The 17,145-nt window shown below is 37.1% G+C and overlaps 1 protein-coding gene and 1 long non-coding RNA gene across 10 annotated transcripts in view; one reads left to right on the forward strand and one right to left on the reverse strand.

The window, feature by feature from the left end:
* Positions 1-17,145, reverse strand: part of adamts9 (ADAM metallopeptidase with thrombospondin type 1 motif, 9) — a 256,708-nt gene that overhangs the window by 69,918 nt on the left and 169,645 nt on the right. The gene's annotated exons all lie outside the window — the stretch shown is intronic.
* Positions 1-17,145, forward strand: part of LOC140483822 (uncharacterized) — a 50,601-nt gene that overhangs the window by 17,063 nt on the left and 16,393 nt on the right. For 3 of the 4 annotated variants that reach the window (XR_011962044.1, XR_011962043.1, XR_011962046.1), the window contains exons 2-4: positions 2,690-2,735; positions 9,394-9,451; positions 14,164-14,425. This is a non-coding gene — a long non-coding RNA (uncharacterized lncRNA). The remainder of the gene's footprint in view (positions 1-2,689; positions 2,736-9,393; positions 9,452-14,163; positions 14,426-17,145) is intronic. The other variant, XR_011962045.1, reaches the window with a different exon arrangement.

Genomic DNA, 17,145 nt, shown 5'->3' on the forward strand with positions numbered 1-17,145 from the left:
TCTGATCAGTACAAGGAAATGGTGGCATTAAACACGAACATACAGTAAAATACCACCTACTTAGCTTCACTTTGAAGCTACTAATGTCACATTCTTATAGTCAGTTCAATGAACTATCAAGATTCTAAGTACTTCTGAAGTGTAGACATCTGGCAGCCCAGTTTGATTTCAGATTAGCAAAGCTGAAAGATCAAAGAATTGGAGATGGATTGAAATTATGACAAATATTTAATATGGCAGGTATTCAGAGTACAACGCATTGCACAGCAGGATAATTAAACTCTTGTACCTTATCATTTTGAATGCAGAAAATTGCATATAAGATTAAACACCGAATCAAACCAGTCTATGCCAACACTTATGTTCCACATAAATCTCACTTTCTATCTCATCTCATCTCAACATTCAGCTTATTTTTTATTTTTTTTTCTCTCATGTGCTTATAGATTTCTTCCAAAAAACATCCAAAGTATGTGCCTCAACCACTTCCTCTAGTGGTTTCAGATTCTAATGAAGCCTGCAACAGATCCAAGGCACTAAGAATCAAAAGAAAATATCCTTGCGGAAATCATTGTTTAAACAATTCAAATCCATATGAGCTAAGAACCTGAAAAGTTAAAAATTAGACAAGTGCTTTGATTGAATGACATGTTGTGCCATGGTATTTTGGAACATACATTCTAGAAATTCCCCACACTGAGTTCCTAATCTGTGTACTAATTGGCTGAATGGAAGAAGGAAGGCACTTTCCCCAAAATAGTGCAGAATATATCTTACTGGCATATTCAGACTGCCACAGACAGTGGTAGATTACTTAATCTCAGTGGAACAGAGTGAAACTTGAGGAGTAGATCACATGAAAACATAGCAGAATAAAAAAGAACTGATATTCTCTAATGCCACAACAAAGTAACAATGTGGGACAAAGAAAAATCAGATTAATTCCTTTGATTGTGCTGAGGGTAGGAAGAAACCTTTATTATTTCTTGATTGCAAGCCAAGAAATAGTTAAGATGAAAATATTTTTGCTAATAAGCAGAATACAATAAACTGATACCCTTTCAAGTAAACAACTCATTGCAAATATTCAGAGACGCTGTGAGTTGCGAGTAAAAATGTCAGCCAACATCAACAGGTGTACTGTGCAACTCCACAGGAAGTGAAGTAAAATCTAATTATAGTTGCCACTGACCTACTGATCGTGAAATGTACAATCGGACATTCTCCTAAACATTTAGCCTAGTGCATTTAAATTGATAAATGGGAAATCAGTCTTGCTCCCTCATGGGCATGCAACTCTGGCCTCCCTGAGATTCTGAAAATCAGTGTAGCCCAATAAACTACTGCATGTCTGTGCAGATCCAGGCCAATTATCCTTTTAATAATCAAAGTATTGACATATTGGTGAGTTGCAGTTGCAAATGTGACTGTAATTGTGCTGTGCCTTAATGGGTTAAATCACCTGCCTAGTGAACTGGGTGATTCCCAGTTCAAATCTTGGTGGTACGCCTAGCTTTGAGCTAGAAGACCTGCGTTTAATCTCACCTATTCCAAAAGGAATCATAACATCTTTGAGAAGGTTGATTAGAAAATATCTATAGTTAGTATGAAACTGAGCCTGTACATATTAACTTAGCAAGCACCATGAAACAAAATAAAGTAAGCCGCGTAAGAGAGATATCTGACTTCTTGCTCAATTCCCTGGCTTGTTTGACGTTTGGCACCCAAGGCAGAGCGTCTAAGTGATATGGAGTTTAATCTGACTCTCGGGAGCTTTCATGATACAAATTCAGTCTGATAAGGTAAACTATTGCTCTTGGAATAGTCCAATAAAGATGGTTTTCAACAAATGTCAACATATAATCATCGATTGCCTAGTCACTGCCCATCTAGTACTGAACCACAGTTCAATATTCAACTACAAACAGAAACAGAAATTGCTATTAAAGCCTAGAAAGTCTGGCAACATCCACAGAGAGAACTGAGGAAGGGTCACTGAATGTTTAACGCTGATTTCTCTCCACAGATGCTGCCAGACCTGCTGAGCTTTTCCAGTATTTTCTGTTTTTGTTTCTGATTTACAGCAGCCGTAGTTCTTTGTTATTTTTAAATTCCATTTTTAATTAGGCTGCTGAAAATATCTAAAAACCGAGTCAGATACTTGGTGGCATTTTCCCATTCATATTTCATGATATACTACTCTTAATTTTTAATGATAATGTTTTTGATCAATCTTCAATCACTGCAATGCCAGCAACTCAAGTCACGATCCTTATGCCTGCTACAACACTGTCCAGCAGCCTATTTTGGGAGAGAAATGGTATCAAAACAATTTTTCTTCAACACAGGCTCCTCAATTTGCTGTATTACAATTTTGGGTGCCACTAAAATATTGTAATGTCAACTGTTTCCTTCATTTGTTTTCAAGACTTAACTTGCAACATGGATAAAAAAGATAAAGGTGCAAAATACCTACACTGAACTAACTGATACTTATATAAATAGCATTTTTTTTTCACCATCCAGAGAAACTCTTAAGGACAATTCTCACTGAAAAAATGTATTTTCTCAGAATTCCCATTTTCCAAACGATAATTAATCAAGGCCATTATCAGATTTTTAGGAATAAAGCATATAAGGCGTGACAAGTGAACAAAGAAATAAAGTCATACTGAATTCTTTTTGTCAGGATAAAGAAAATGCAACAGTTCCTGCTTGGGTAAAGTGATTAAAAGGTAAGTAAATATATTTTCTGCTTTACCATATTGATGGATGATCCTCAGCATTTTTCAAGTCAGAGCAGGTTATGAGGTTAGTGATAAGGTCATTGCCAACTGGTTGCAAATGTTTTTTGGGTAAAATGTAAATATAAACAAACACCTGAAGCAGCTTGCAGATTATAAATTGATATCTAATGATGATCCTGAACCCCCAACTTCAATATAAAAGGACTAATATTCTATCCATGAAAAATGCATTCATGTTTTACATAACATTAATGAAATGTTAATATCTAACAGGTGATACAGTATTTTACTGACCAAAAGATGTCCAAAAGATGCTATATTAGCACATTATAAAAAGTCACAGACATGATCTGTATTGGATGGAAAACTTACTTATGATTGCATCATATGATTACAAGAATTATTATAGTCGAGATTTTTTGTTTGTTTTCCATATATAAGGTGAATTAACATTACACAACCTAACATGTATTTTCATGATGAGACTGAATGCATTAATTTAAAATGTAATGAATACTATTCATAAAGAGGCAAATACTGAAAATATACAGTTGGTTGTATGTAAGAAAAAACATTAGCAATAAGACAGAAGAGAACCTAAAATATAAAGTGCAATGCTTTGGTTTCAAATTTGATATGCTAACAAACTGGAACTGTTTAGTTTTATATAGAAATACATGACAAGATGAAATTATCTTAATGAATAATCATCCTAAGGAAACATACGGTCACAAGAGGAAAAATATAATTGTTTATTTGAAATGCTACTTGAATAATATAACGAAAACACTGTATACAATATCTTCTTTCCTTGAAGCTGACCTGAATCTTTCATTTCTTTAAAAGGCATTTTTGCTGAAGATAATGCTGTGATGTGGAGCTCATTTACACACCCATAGGGGATTATTACTTTGATAATCATAGTTCAAAAAGTTGACATGTTACTGCACGACAAATTTAGAGGAAATGATTTTCAAAACAATATAATATCAGATAATAAGCTAGACCCTGGGCGATGAGTGGAACTAAGGCAGTGAATGGCACACGTCTCTGACTTTGTTTCAAATATTGTACAAGAGGCTACTCTAATCAAAGTAATATGATGAAATAAATACCCATGCAAAAAACATCATGTAAACATACAACAGAAGCAGACACAGGTTATTTGGCCCCTCAAGTTGCTCAGCCATTCAGTAAGATTACGGCTGTCCTGTTGTGTTTGAATTCCATATTCTATTCTCAATAAACTTTGATTTCTTTGGCTAACAGGAATGTATCTATTTCTGATGTAGAAATATTAATCACCCTGCCTCCATTGCTTTTAGAGACAGAGGAATCTAAAGTTTCCTCTGAGGGGAAACATTTCTCCACATTTCTGTCCTAAAAAGATGGCCCTTAATTATAAAACAGTGATCCTTAGGTTTTGGACTGACCTACAAGAGGGAAAATCCTTTTCATGTCCAGGCTGTCAAGACCATTCATGTTCTTATACACTTCAATCGAATCACCCCTCACTCTTCTAAACTCGAGTAGAAACTAGCCCAGCCTATCCAATCTATCCTCACAAGAGAACTCACTCATTCAAATGTCAATCAAGTAAAACTCCTCTGAACCATTTTGAACACATTTACATCCTTTCTTAATTATGGAGACCAAAATTGTACACTGTATTCAAGATGTAATCTCAACAAGGCCCTGATTAACTGAAGCATAACTGAAGCTGACTTTTATGTTCAATTCCTCTCATTATAAAGGATAATAACTCATTAGCCTTCTTGATTAAATGGACAAGAACATGTAGATCTGTCTGCTGCTTGGAATTCTGCAGTTGTTCTCACTTTAAGTAATACTCTGCTTTTTCATTCTTCCTGTCAAAGCGTATAGCTTCATATTCTCCCATATCATATTCAATCTGCTCAATTTTGTCTACTCACTCAACCTATCTATATACATCTACAACATCCTTATGTCTTCATCACAACATACTTTTCGATCTTGGTGTCGGCTGTGAATTTAGCTACCAGCCTTCACTGAGTTCAGTTGATCAGGTCGCTCTATGAATTGCTGAACAGTATGCCTGAGGCTACTTAAACCTGCAAATAAGAATTCCTTACAGGTTGTTCATTCCTGACTCTGATGTTCAGGCACAAATAACTGGTACATGTCTTGTTCCTACTCCATCTTTTCCTAAAAGGACCTTTGAAATAAAATTGAACATTTTTTTTGGACCAAAAGCATCAAGACTGTTCTTCCTGTGTCTCAGCAAAAATTCTAAGCTACTACCAAGACATGTAAAGTTTTGCACTTCATACCCTTCCAATCTGCCAGCCAATGGGTGGCATGGTGGCTCACTGGTTAGCACTGCTGCCTCACAGCGCCAGAGACCCAGGTTCAATTCCCGCCTCAGGCAACTGTCTGTGTGGAGTTTGCACATTCTCCCCATGTCTGCGTGGGTCTCCTCCGGGTGCTCCGGTTTCCTCCCACAGTCCAAAAACAGATGTGCAGGTTAGATGAATTTGCCATGCTAAATTGCTCATAGTGTTAGGTGAAGTGGTAAATGTTGGGGAATGGGTCTGGGTGGGTTGCTCTTCAGAGGGTCGGTGTGGACTTGTTGGGCCGAAAGGCCTGTTTCCACACTGCAAGCAATCTAATCTAATATAAAGGAGCTTTGGTGAGTTTCAACAGTACATCTTGTAGATTGTACGCGCTGCTGCTACTGAGCGATGGAAGGACTGAATGATTGTGGATGAGATACTACTTTAGTGGTCCGCTTTGCCCTGAATGGTGTGGAGCTTGCTGAAATTTGTTGGAGTTGCACCCACTCAGGCAAGTGAGGAGTATTCCTTCACACTCCTGACTTGTGCCTGGTAGATGGTGGACAGGCTTTAGACAGACACTCCCTCTATTTAACACCTTCCACTTTATTCTTTTCCTCAACTTTCAATTCCCTTTCAGTACCTCCGTACTTGCTAAAAACAAAACCTGTTATCTGAAATCTTCTCAGGACTGAATAATTGCATATCACTGACCATTCTGTGCATGTACAACCTCATGGGGTTGAGCCAAAGGTCATCTTGTCCATTCCACTGGAACCACACTTCCCACACTCTCCTTGTTTGTGATTGTGCCTTGTTCTGGTGCTAGATGGTGATGTAAGAAACTAGATGCTAAACATTTACTTTCTTTTACAGAATGCAACATTACAACCCTCCCTCACCCTAACCAGTGTCTCATTAAGTCTTTCTTTACATGTGCTTAAAGTACTTAATCAGATTCTGCCACTTGTATATCCTTAACCTCAATAATACATTAACAAAGCCTTAGCATTTCTAGTCAGAGTATGTGGACTGAACCATGTTAACTGTCCACTTGTACATTGTTTGGAAACAATAGGAAGTATGAGACTTCCCTATTCTCTGAAAGCATTAGCACCGTAAGCTTTGGTACTTACCTAAACCATCCAGTTATGGCTTTATCAAATTGCATAATGCAGAGACATTAAATCACACTTTTAAGATAATCCATGGTTTTGAGGTAAGCAACATATATGAAAATGTATTTTATCTTGTCTCAGCAATTCATTTGTGACTGATATAAATGCCCATGACTGTGCTGGTAAGGATGAACACAACACAGTCCCTGTGGAGATGAACGCTTACCTTCACATTGAGCATACCTTCATCATATCGTTTGGCACAACCACTGTACTGAATGGGACTGACTTTGAACAGATCTAATGATTCAAAAGCGGCATTCATGAGACACTGCATGCCATCAGTAGTAGAACTGTATTTAACAACAACCCTAATCTCAAAACTGAAATATTCCCCACTTTGCCATTACTATTATGCCAGTGGATCAGTGAAGATTGTATGCTAGAAACGGCATTAGGCATATGGTGTAATGTCACAAAAAGCAGGACAAGTCCAATCAGGCCAATTACCAAAAGTTTCCAGCAAATAAGTAGAGCTGAAGGACAAAAATCATTAAATTCAGTCCAATAATCACAAATAAAATGATTTTGTTTTGTAAAATCACAGATTCCAATCTGCAATAACTGTCCAACTTTGGAAGCTAAATCATTCTGTCCAGACTGACGAGAATAAACATCTCAGTTGTCATCACCATCAAGGTTTATGTAGTTTCTGAATTTTGCATGGAGCTGGACTTTATGATCAAATGTCACCCGGTGAATTGTCTCCCCACAAGTCTGCAAAGCTTGGATCTCATCTTGGAGGCTTTGCCTTGCAGCTTCTAGCATCTCCTGTGCAACATCCTGGGAGTGGCTAATAAAAACCTATCTGATTTGGTAAGGCACTAGTATCATATCAAAAAACTCCCAATCATTAGCAAGAAGATAGAAGGTGTCAGTGCTATCAAAAGGCGGCATACCCTTCCAACCCAAATAGATTTGCTTTACAGGTAAAACAAAACCCACAAGCAGTCAACATATAACTCTATTAGTTAAAATGTTAATCCCCTTACAAAATTCCCCCTACACACATTTCGGACAAACAGACACAGGTAAGTTTTTTAAAATGATGTTGCGAGGGAAGGAAAAAGTTGAGAGAGCAGTTCAATCGTCACCACGCACAGGGTTTGCCGAGATGATCCTTTTGCTCATTAAGACCTACTGTACTTCAATTTTGGTTCTCGGAGTACTTTCATGTCCTTACATGAAGCATGTAGAAACTGGTTCATAAACTGAAAATTCTCTTAGTTACTTGTTAAAAGCCACAGTCTATGGCAACTGGAATGGGAAAATAAACTGACTTCTTCAGTTTTTTTTCACACAGAGAGAGAGAGAGAGAGAGAGAGAAAGAGACCAGCTCCACTGTGAGGTGTAAAAGCTATACTATTCACATCCACAAGATATTAAGGTACCTAGCAACAAATCACATAGCTGTTGGCAGACCAAAGACCTTTGTCATCAACAAATAGTCACCACTTTGCAGACCAATCTGCAATTGGGTGACATTATTAATAAATTCAGATAGTATTGGTATTATACTGAAAAGCAATTTAAGATTATTCATTTGAGACACAATGAAATGCATTTGCATATGCTAAAAGTTACATATATTAACATAAAACAATGTTTAATATCGGGAAAAGGAATTCATCCACACATTGGACCTTTAACAATGGAAGATAAGGGTTCATGGAGCCTGTCAATCACTGCTGTATTCCCATGACAACACCCTGACTAATTACAGTCTACTTGCTTGGTTTCAGAATAAACTTGTCAGTTAAGTGTTCCTGCTGCGTTCTGTATCAGCACTAGCCCAAATAGCAAGCTTTGTCTCCTCATGCTAGATCAGTTGGTGTCCTTGTTTCAACTCCTATTACTTTATCCTAATCCTGATGAGTACTGATGATGAAAACTTCAACATCGTATCACCTTTTAACAACACTTAGGTAGTTTCATTGTCAAGTTGGGTTATGTTACTAGTGCACAAACTGCCATCAGATAGTCCTTCAAAAAGTGGATTATCCTATTTTGCACCAAATACTAAAACAATTAATTTGATGATTTTAAAAGTTTGGATTGTGCTTAGAATATTGCTGTAGAATTAATTAATTCAGTAAAATGCATGACAATGATTTCAATGGAATTGGCAGTACTCTGAAGCTTTTCACATTTAAAATAGCAATCACCTACACCAATCCAAGTGCTTTGTATTTTCTAATTAATGTATAAGTTGCCACCCATTTTGATGGTTTTTTCAAGGCTGCAAACGTCAACTCATACCCTGCAGTCTACAGTGACAGAATATGGGACATCAGGATCATTTAAATGTTCTTAATGGTGGTTTACAAAAGAGGGATGAAGCCGTAGCTACTATAAAACATATTGTTTCTGAGGGGCTTTGTCCTGCTGTGACCTCCAAATTATATATCGTTTGTGCTTTTGCTTTGATCAAAGGGAACAAATAACTTTGTTATTTGGATTGCTTCTCACAAGGCCATCTCACCCATGTCACTTTAAAATTAACACTGTGAGGAATTGCTGAAAATCTATGTAAATCAAGCACTTGCTGTTTTCTTGTAACGATAAACAATAATTGGTTATAAATCAAAATTAATTTCAGTCAATGACTGTGACTGTAATAAGATTTTTTACACAGATAAGTGATTTCCAAATGCGTATTGTAAATCTTTTTTTTACTCTGTGTTTTACACAAGTACTTTGAATGTAGTTGGTGCTATACATGATAGCACAGCTTTTCAGGGAATCCAGAAAATGACATCACTTGGTAAGTTCATTTTGAATAATTTATTTTGATACTTTCTGATAAGTGAAATATTATCTGCTAATGCTCATTATAGTACCAAGCATTCCAGTTCCTTTTATGTGTTACACAATGTGGTTCATAAATTAGTCCTTCAACTATTTACCTTCTTGATTGTCTATCACAATTTTGTCATCAAAATGTTACTGCATTGCACAATCTTCTAGTTGGGCCTAAATCAATCTCCATTTCCTGTGTTTGTCTCATTTCCCATGCCTAGGATATTGTTACTCGTAAGAACCAAAATTTGGAGACTTTCAGTTATCTACCTGAATTTGCTACTTGACTGAATCAACCTATTTCCATTATTCACAGTGTTAAATCAACATATTTTGTTTTCTCAATATTTTCAGTGGCTGTTTTGTCGAAAATAGTAAGAAAGTTGGCAAACATTATCTTTCAACTTTTGAGGTGAGCATGAAATATTCTGAAATTACCTATAGCTTTGATATCAAGCAAAATTCATTTAAGCTAATGTGTCCTGATTCCAATTTCTAAAGTTGCATTCTGTTGAATTTTGGCAGTAATGTTTGAATGAAACTGCTAGATTAGTTGTGAATAGTACAAAATGCTCTCATTGGAAACTCAGGGACTGATTAAATTTGTTTCATTAAAATCATTACAGTTGACAAAGTGATAAACTTTCTTCCCATCACTGTGGAATGGACTCGCAGAGCTGAAATGTCAGATGGGCATAGTAAAGTGTTGAAAGGATGAGAATCAATGCTATTCGTTAATAGGATCATGTCAGCATAGGAATAGTATTGCAGTCAGAATGGAAATTCAAGACAACATCTTGAAGCATCAGCAGAACTTGATAAGACTATGGTGTGCTAATAAAGTGCTGGAATTAATTTATAGATGAATTGAGTAGAAAAGCAGGAAGATAATGTTAAATTTCTGTAGAATCTTGGTTAGATCACATTGAAGCACTGATTGCAGTTCTGGTCTCCTCTCTCAAAGAGGATACTGAATCACTGGAAAAGTGAAGTAGAGAAATTATGAGGATGTTAGGAGAATTGAGAAGATATAAGTACTCCCAGTCATGGCTTTTTCCCCTTACTGATACCTCTGCAATTCCCAAAAATCCATCACTGAATCTCTATTTTCATCTACATGCTAAACCTGGGTGACATTATTCTGAAGACATGGAATTGGATTCCACATGTATGGCCATAAATATATTGCTATCTCTCCTCCTATCTTGGATGAAGCACAATTTTGTTTCATGTTAAATGATAAGAAGACCAATGTTATCTTCTTTGTCCCTATCACAAAGTTTGTGCCTTTGCACCAATTCCATCCATTTACCTGCCTTCACTCTCTAAGGGTGAATCATAATTTCCACATGCTATTCAACCCAAGCTCAGCTGAGAATGCACTCCATTTCTTTTCCAAAGACATCCATAACAGCAGAGCCAGTGAAGCATAATGATAACATCAAAATAAACAGTGTCTAACTGATCAATTCCAATAGAATTCTTCAGTCTAAATTAAGGAAGCCATGTTCACTTTAGGAAAATGTCACCCTCATAAGTCTTTATATGGGATTAATTACTGACAGTAATGAACATCGTTTTTGAATTAAGATCCTGGAATACACATCAAGAACTGCACCCTATAAAATTATTCCTTCATATTTATTGATGTTGACCAACTTCAATGAAATCTTATGATATCTTCAGCTGAATAAATAATGAATTTTGAAATAATTAAATATATCAAAAGAAAACCTATCTTTTGAAACAGATATGGCTATAATTACATTGGATAGTTTTCAAAATGTTATTTTAAGAAAAGGTTTCCCTGGCTGCATCAACAGATGTTGGAGCAATATACATCCCAATAGATTTAAAATACAAAGACTTAAGGCAGAATGGAAATCTTCATTACTACCATTCCTGGATATCTGTAGTTTGGCAATTCAGTTTGTTTCCATGCTTTAATGCCTGCTACTCAGCCAACTGGATCTCTTTCTTCTTAAATTTATCTAGTAATTCTTTTAATGCAGATACATAAATGATAGCTCTATTATTGTTAATGATTACAACACAGGGGGGAGGTGATGGCCGAGTGGTATTATTGGTGGACTGTTTACCCAGAGACTTAGATAATGTTCTGAGGTTTGAATCCGGCCATGGCAAGTATTGGAATTTGAATTCAATAAATATTTGGAATGAAGAGTCTGAAGATGACCATGAATCTATTGTCAATTGTCAGAAAAACACATCTCATTCCCTAATATCCTTTAGAGAAGGAAACCACCAACCTTTGATGCAATGTTAAATTGACCTTTATACTTGTCTTCATATAGCATGTACATTATATAATGAAAATATTTTGAGGAAAAATTCAATAGCCCCTGAAAATTGGCACAGGGATTCCAGTGTGTGATTCTGATGCAGAGGAATGCCAACTTTGCAATTATTTAAATTAGCAGGCAGCACAATGTGTAGCCAAAGTTGAACCCAACTCAGCAGGAGGTTCAAGTTTGTATATGGCTGACATGGAAGTATCAGGCAATGGCTATCTCCAACGAGAGAGAGAGAGAGAGAGAGAGAGAGAGAAAGAGAGAGCGGAGCCATCTCCCCTGACATTCAATAGCATTGCAGAATAGCTACAACACTGGCATCCACCTGGCAATGTGAAAAATTCCGAATGTGAGTTTGCTCACTGAGCGGCAAGGATCGGTTTCAGACGTTTTGTCACCATACTAGGTAACATCATCATTGAGTCTCTGGTGGAGCATTTTTGTTATGTCCCGCTTTCTATTTATGTGTTTTAAGTTTCTTTTAGTGTTTGGTGATGTCATTTCCAGTTCTTTTATCTCAGAGGATGGTAGATGGGGTCCAAATCGATGTGTTTGTTGATAGAGTTCCAATTGGAATGCCATGCTTCTAGGAATTCTCGTGCGTGCCTCTATTTGGCTTAAACTAGGATGGATTTGTTGTCCTTCCTCATCCATATGTAAGGATACCAGTGAGAGTGGATCATGTATTTTTGTGGCTAGTTGATGTTTACTTATCCTAGTGATTGGTTTTCTGCCTGTTTGTCCAAATTATGAAACATTGTCCAAATATGTCCTATATGCAGAAAGCAGGACCAATATAATGTGATCAATTCTATCCCCATTTCTACACGAGCATCAGTAAAAAACTACAAGGGTCATGAACAATAGTAACAAGCAGGTCATGCTTTGTAATTACCTCCTCACTAGCGCTCAGTGTGGGATGCCACTAGAGCTACACATCTTCTGATCTCTTTGTAGCCTTGTGCCTCATCATGCAGGTTACATTCACCGCCAATTATCCAAATATGATGGTTACTAGCACAGCAGGGATAGATGACCTTGGTTCTGGGAGCTGGGGCATGGATATGGTTTGGGTGAAGATGAGAAACAGTAAAGGCAAGGATTGACTAGTGGAATTGGTGTACAGAAATGACACAGTTCAGTGGACCAAAAAGGAAGTAATGGTGGGAGCTTGTCAGAAAGACATAGCAACAATTGTGTGAGATTTTAGTCTACATATAAACTGAAAAAGTTAGATGGGTAAAGGTAGCCTTGATGAGGAGTTTGTAGAATGTCTTTGGATTAGTTTCTCAGAAGACTATGTTCTGGAGCCAACCAGAAAGCATATTCTATTTGATCTGGCACAAATGAAAATGTTCCTTTTTTTTCAAAACTTTGCTCAAACATGTTCAATCTCTCAGTTATGCTATTATTCTTGTCATTTTCACTGAACTCTTCAATAATTGAATGAACAAAACTGTATCTCGTACTTTGAATCTCACCTTTTCAATGGCTTGTATAAATTTAAATCAGTTTTTTAAATTTGATAATACAGATATGAAAGCAGTGGGAGTAACTGTTTAAAACATAAATATAGCGATGCAATGCGCTAGCTAACTGAAGTATACACTTAGGTCAACTGGGTGTTTGGAGCTTTGCAGTGATCAATATCTTCATCGTATTGATTCATCCAGATTTATTTTAGAATGCTAAAATTTAATTAGCTTTTTTGGTTCTTTTTGTTGCGTGTCTGACATACTATCTTTGTAGTCAATATGGAACAACAAGATGGGCCCTGACCCTGAAGGAAATTGAGCTCTTTGGTTGAGTGAATTCTTTGGTGTAAGTTTGTAAATGGTTCCAAGTCAGGGATCTTTATGCATTTAGCAATAGCAACATCATCAAGTAGGGAAGCAGCCAATCACATTGATGTATTCCCAAACAAGAAGCCATAAGTTAAAATGTACTGTATTTTAAACTTTTAATTACCATTTTAGTGAAAGCAGAGTGAAACAAATGATTTGAAGATTGAATTATGGTAACAGCTGAAGCATGATAAATACATTTTAAAAAGACATAGAATTGCTTCAAATTAAAGAAATTTCATATTCCACATTTTTAAGTTCAATTTTCAGATCAATTACTGCTATTCAGCAGTAATTGTAAATTTGTTGCATTATTTAAAGAACCAGATATACCTCAATTAACAAGGTGTAAGGGATTTTAAAGTTAAACTAACAGGGAAAAGGGGTATGTTTTTGCCCATTCAGTGACTTCTACTTGACTGCAGTCTGCAGGAACTCATTGCAACCTCTGAAGAAGCACTGAATCACTGTTAGTAACTTTAGAATCTGCACATTTAACTGTTCACATGCTGATTCCAGACGTTCCTGCCTGCTTCAGTGAGCTAATGAGGCTGAAGATTCACTACTTGCACCACTATCATAAAAACAGGCCATTGTTTGAGATTTTCGTTAATGCACTCCGAGCTGACCTACTGCATAGGAAGGAATTGTATCTACCCCTTTCTTACATCCTGACTCTGGCCAATTTTAGAGATCAGTTTGAATAATGTATTTTTGGCAAGCTCTTGGCAGATTTTGAATATCAATCCTCCCCCCACCTTTCTATACGCAGCCTGCCTACAGCAGCAATGTACTGTGGTGTATTCAAATCAGAAGCCTGTGAGTTTGCCTGAAAATTTATTTCTTTATTTTTGATCAAATGCACCTTGCAAAAATGAAAACAACTCTATTCAAGTTTGTTAAATAAACTGCATGCTACCTTGCATGCTAGAAATTGTATATTCTGACATGTCAATTTTTATTTTCAGGTCCAAACAGTACTGGCAGAAACTAACATTCAGCACTGGACCTCCAAGTGAACTTCTGTATTTGAAGAGTCGTGAATGGCAATGAACCTTGTGTAATCATCGCTGAACATCTTCACTTCTGACCTTATGATAAAGGGAAGATAATGTATGAAACAAATGAAGACGGCTGAACATTGACACTGCCCTGAAGAACTCCTGCAGTGATATTCTGGGTCTGAGCTGATGGCTCTCCAACAACCACAACCATCTTCCACTTTGCTAGGTATGACTTCGATTACAGTAGAGTTTCTGCCATTCCAATGGCTTCAACTCTTTTTTTAGGCTTCTTGATTCCACATAGTCAAATGTCAACTTGATGCTAAGGGCAGGCACTCTCACCTCACTAGTTCAACTCTTTTAGCCATGTTTGGACCAAGGCTGTAATGAGGCACTGAGTCAAGCTTTGGTGAAACCCAAAGTTAGAGCAGGACTGTGCTGAGTAAATGCCACTAGATAATAATGGCAATGAAAATCTTCTACAATTTACTGATGAGTGAAAGCACACTCTTGAGATGGTAATTAGCATTTGTCCTGCATTTTATAGGTAGGACATACCTGAGCAATTTTCCACATTGTTGGGTGGATACTGGTTTGCAGCGGTGTTGGAATGGCTTGCTGAGGTCTGCAGCCTCACAAAAAACTCTCACACTTCATTCTCTTGTTTCTAACAACATTATTGGAAATAAACTTTCAGAAGATTAGATTACAGTGTGGAGACAGGCCCTTCGGCCCAACAAGTCCACACCAACCCACCGAAGCGCAACCCACCCAGACCCATTCCCCTACATTTACCCCTTCACCTAACCCTATGGACAATTTAGCATGGCCAATTCACCTAACCTTTTTTCTGGATTGTGGGAGGAAACCGGAGCACCCGGAGGAAACCCATGCAGACACGGGGAGAATGTGCAAACTCCACACAGACAGTCGCCTGAGGTGGGAATTGAACCCGGATCTCTGGCGCTGTAAGGCTGCAGTGCTAACCACTGTGCCACTGTGCCACCCATGATTGCAGCAGAATATATTATCTTTTGAGATTTCTACAATTTTAAGAGGCAGAATAAGTCATTGTTTGAATAATTTATGCTATCTTTTCTTTATTATTTGGAAACAGGTCAGAAGTCAAATGACACCACATTATAGTCCAACAGGGTTATTTGAAATCACAAGCTTTCAGAGCGCTGCTCCTTCATCAGGTGCAGTGTTTCCATATTTAGAATTTGTTCCAATATATAAAAAGAAAGTTGAAATGAAGGGATGTTTCACAGGACGTGTATCTCAATAACAGTGGAGATTGGTTATCTGATTATGACTGGGCTTTTATGTTGGCAACAGTTTTCTAACAAATGATTTGACAGAGTTTTATAACATGATCGAGGAAATGGAGAAAAGTGGATAGAGGAGGTAATCGTAAATGGGTCATGGGTTCAAATTTGGCACACAGTTTAACAAAATAACCCAGCACCCAATTCAACTTAGTTGCTGCCTCCTCACATTTATAATTATAGAATTATTGAACAGATATAGCACTGAAGGCTGGACCGCTGCAAGAGCAACTTAACTCACCCTACTCTCTGCCTTTTCCTCACAGACCTGCAAGCAATATATTCACATAATTATTTCACTTCTCTTTTGAAAGCTATGATTGAATCGGTCTCCATCATATTGTCAGACATGCACTCCAGCTCCTAACCACTAACTACATAAAACTGTTTTTGTCATATTGCCTCTGATTCATTTGCAGTTCAACCCTCAAATTAATGTTTAGATGTAGATTCATAGAGCACAGAAAGGTCCTTCGGCCCATCGAGTCTGGGTCAACCTATCTACATTAATCCCACTTTCCAGCATTTGAATGTTATCATATTTCAAATACTCATCTACACACTTTTCAAGGTTGTGAGATTTTGTGCCTCTACTACCCTACCAGGCAGTACATTTAGACTCCCATAAGTCTATGGGTGAAATAAATTTCTCAAGTCCCCTCTGAACCTCTTATGTTTCACATTAAAATTATGTCCCATTCTTATTGCTCACTCATTCTCAATCCTTCTGCTCGTATGAGCAGTTTCTTCAATAAACAGTGAGAAAAGTCTAGAGATTTTGAAATCTCCTCTTTGTTTTCAATTGATGAATGAATTTGAATTCCCTCTCCCTGGAATCATTCACATAGACCTCTTCTACAGCCTCTGTGTGCTTTTGCATACTTCCTGAGGTAGATTATCTGATAACCGCAACATTGCTGCATTTAGAAGCTTACTGAACACAAATTGGCTGCTGTGCTTCTGACATCATAATAGTGATCACATTTCAAAAGTACTTAATTGAATGGAAAGCACTTTAGGACATCTTGACTCCATCCAAGGCACTATTTATATACAAGTACGTTTTGCTTATGACTTTCACGTCATTTATATATGGCAAGAATAGGTAAAATCTCAGTTGAAACACAAGGCATTACACTCAATACCTTCTTCTATAGGGGTCTACCCCCTTTCAAATTCCCAGAGCTACTTTTCCAAACTATTCACTTTGTTAGCAGTTACTAATCCATATATATGCCTTACCCATAACAGCTGCTGAATTAAAAAGGAAAGACTTGCATTCATATAGGACCTTTCATGACCACAGGATATCCCCAAGTGTGTTACAGCTAACAGAGTATTTTTGAACTGTAGACACTCCGTGTCACAGGAAATGTCACAGCCAATTTGCATGCAGCAAATTCCTACAAATAGCTACAGAATAATGTAGAGAAAATTGGTATCTTGATGTTGATTGAGGCATAAATATTGACCAGGACACTAGGGATATCTTCCTTATTACTCAGAAAACAGTGCTATTAATGCAATGTGAATGGTGAGATGTCAAGAATTTGAGTTCTGAAGGAGGTTAATTGATTTCCTTGGTCAAAAGCAGACTTCAAGCTTTCAAACTGAAGTT

This window comes from Chiloscyllium punctatum, chromosome 12, assembly GCF_047496795.1.
Source record: "Chiloscyllium punctatum isolate Juve2018m chromosome 12, sChiPun1.3, whole genome shotgun sequence".
NCBI lineage: Eukaryota > Metazoa > Chordata > Chondrichthyes > Orectolobiformes > Hemiscylliidae > Chiloscyllium > Chiloscyllium punctatum.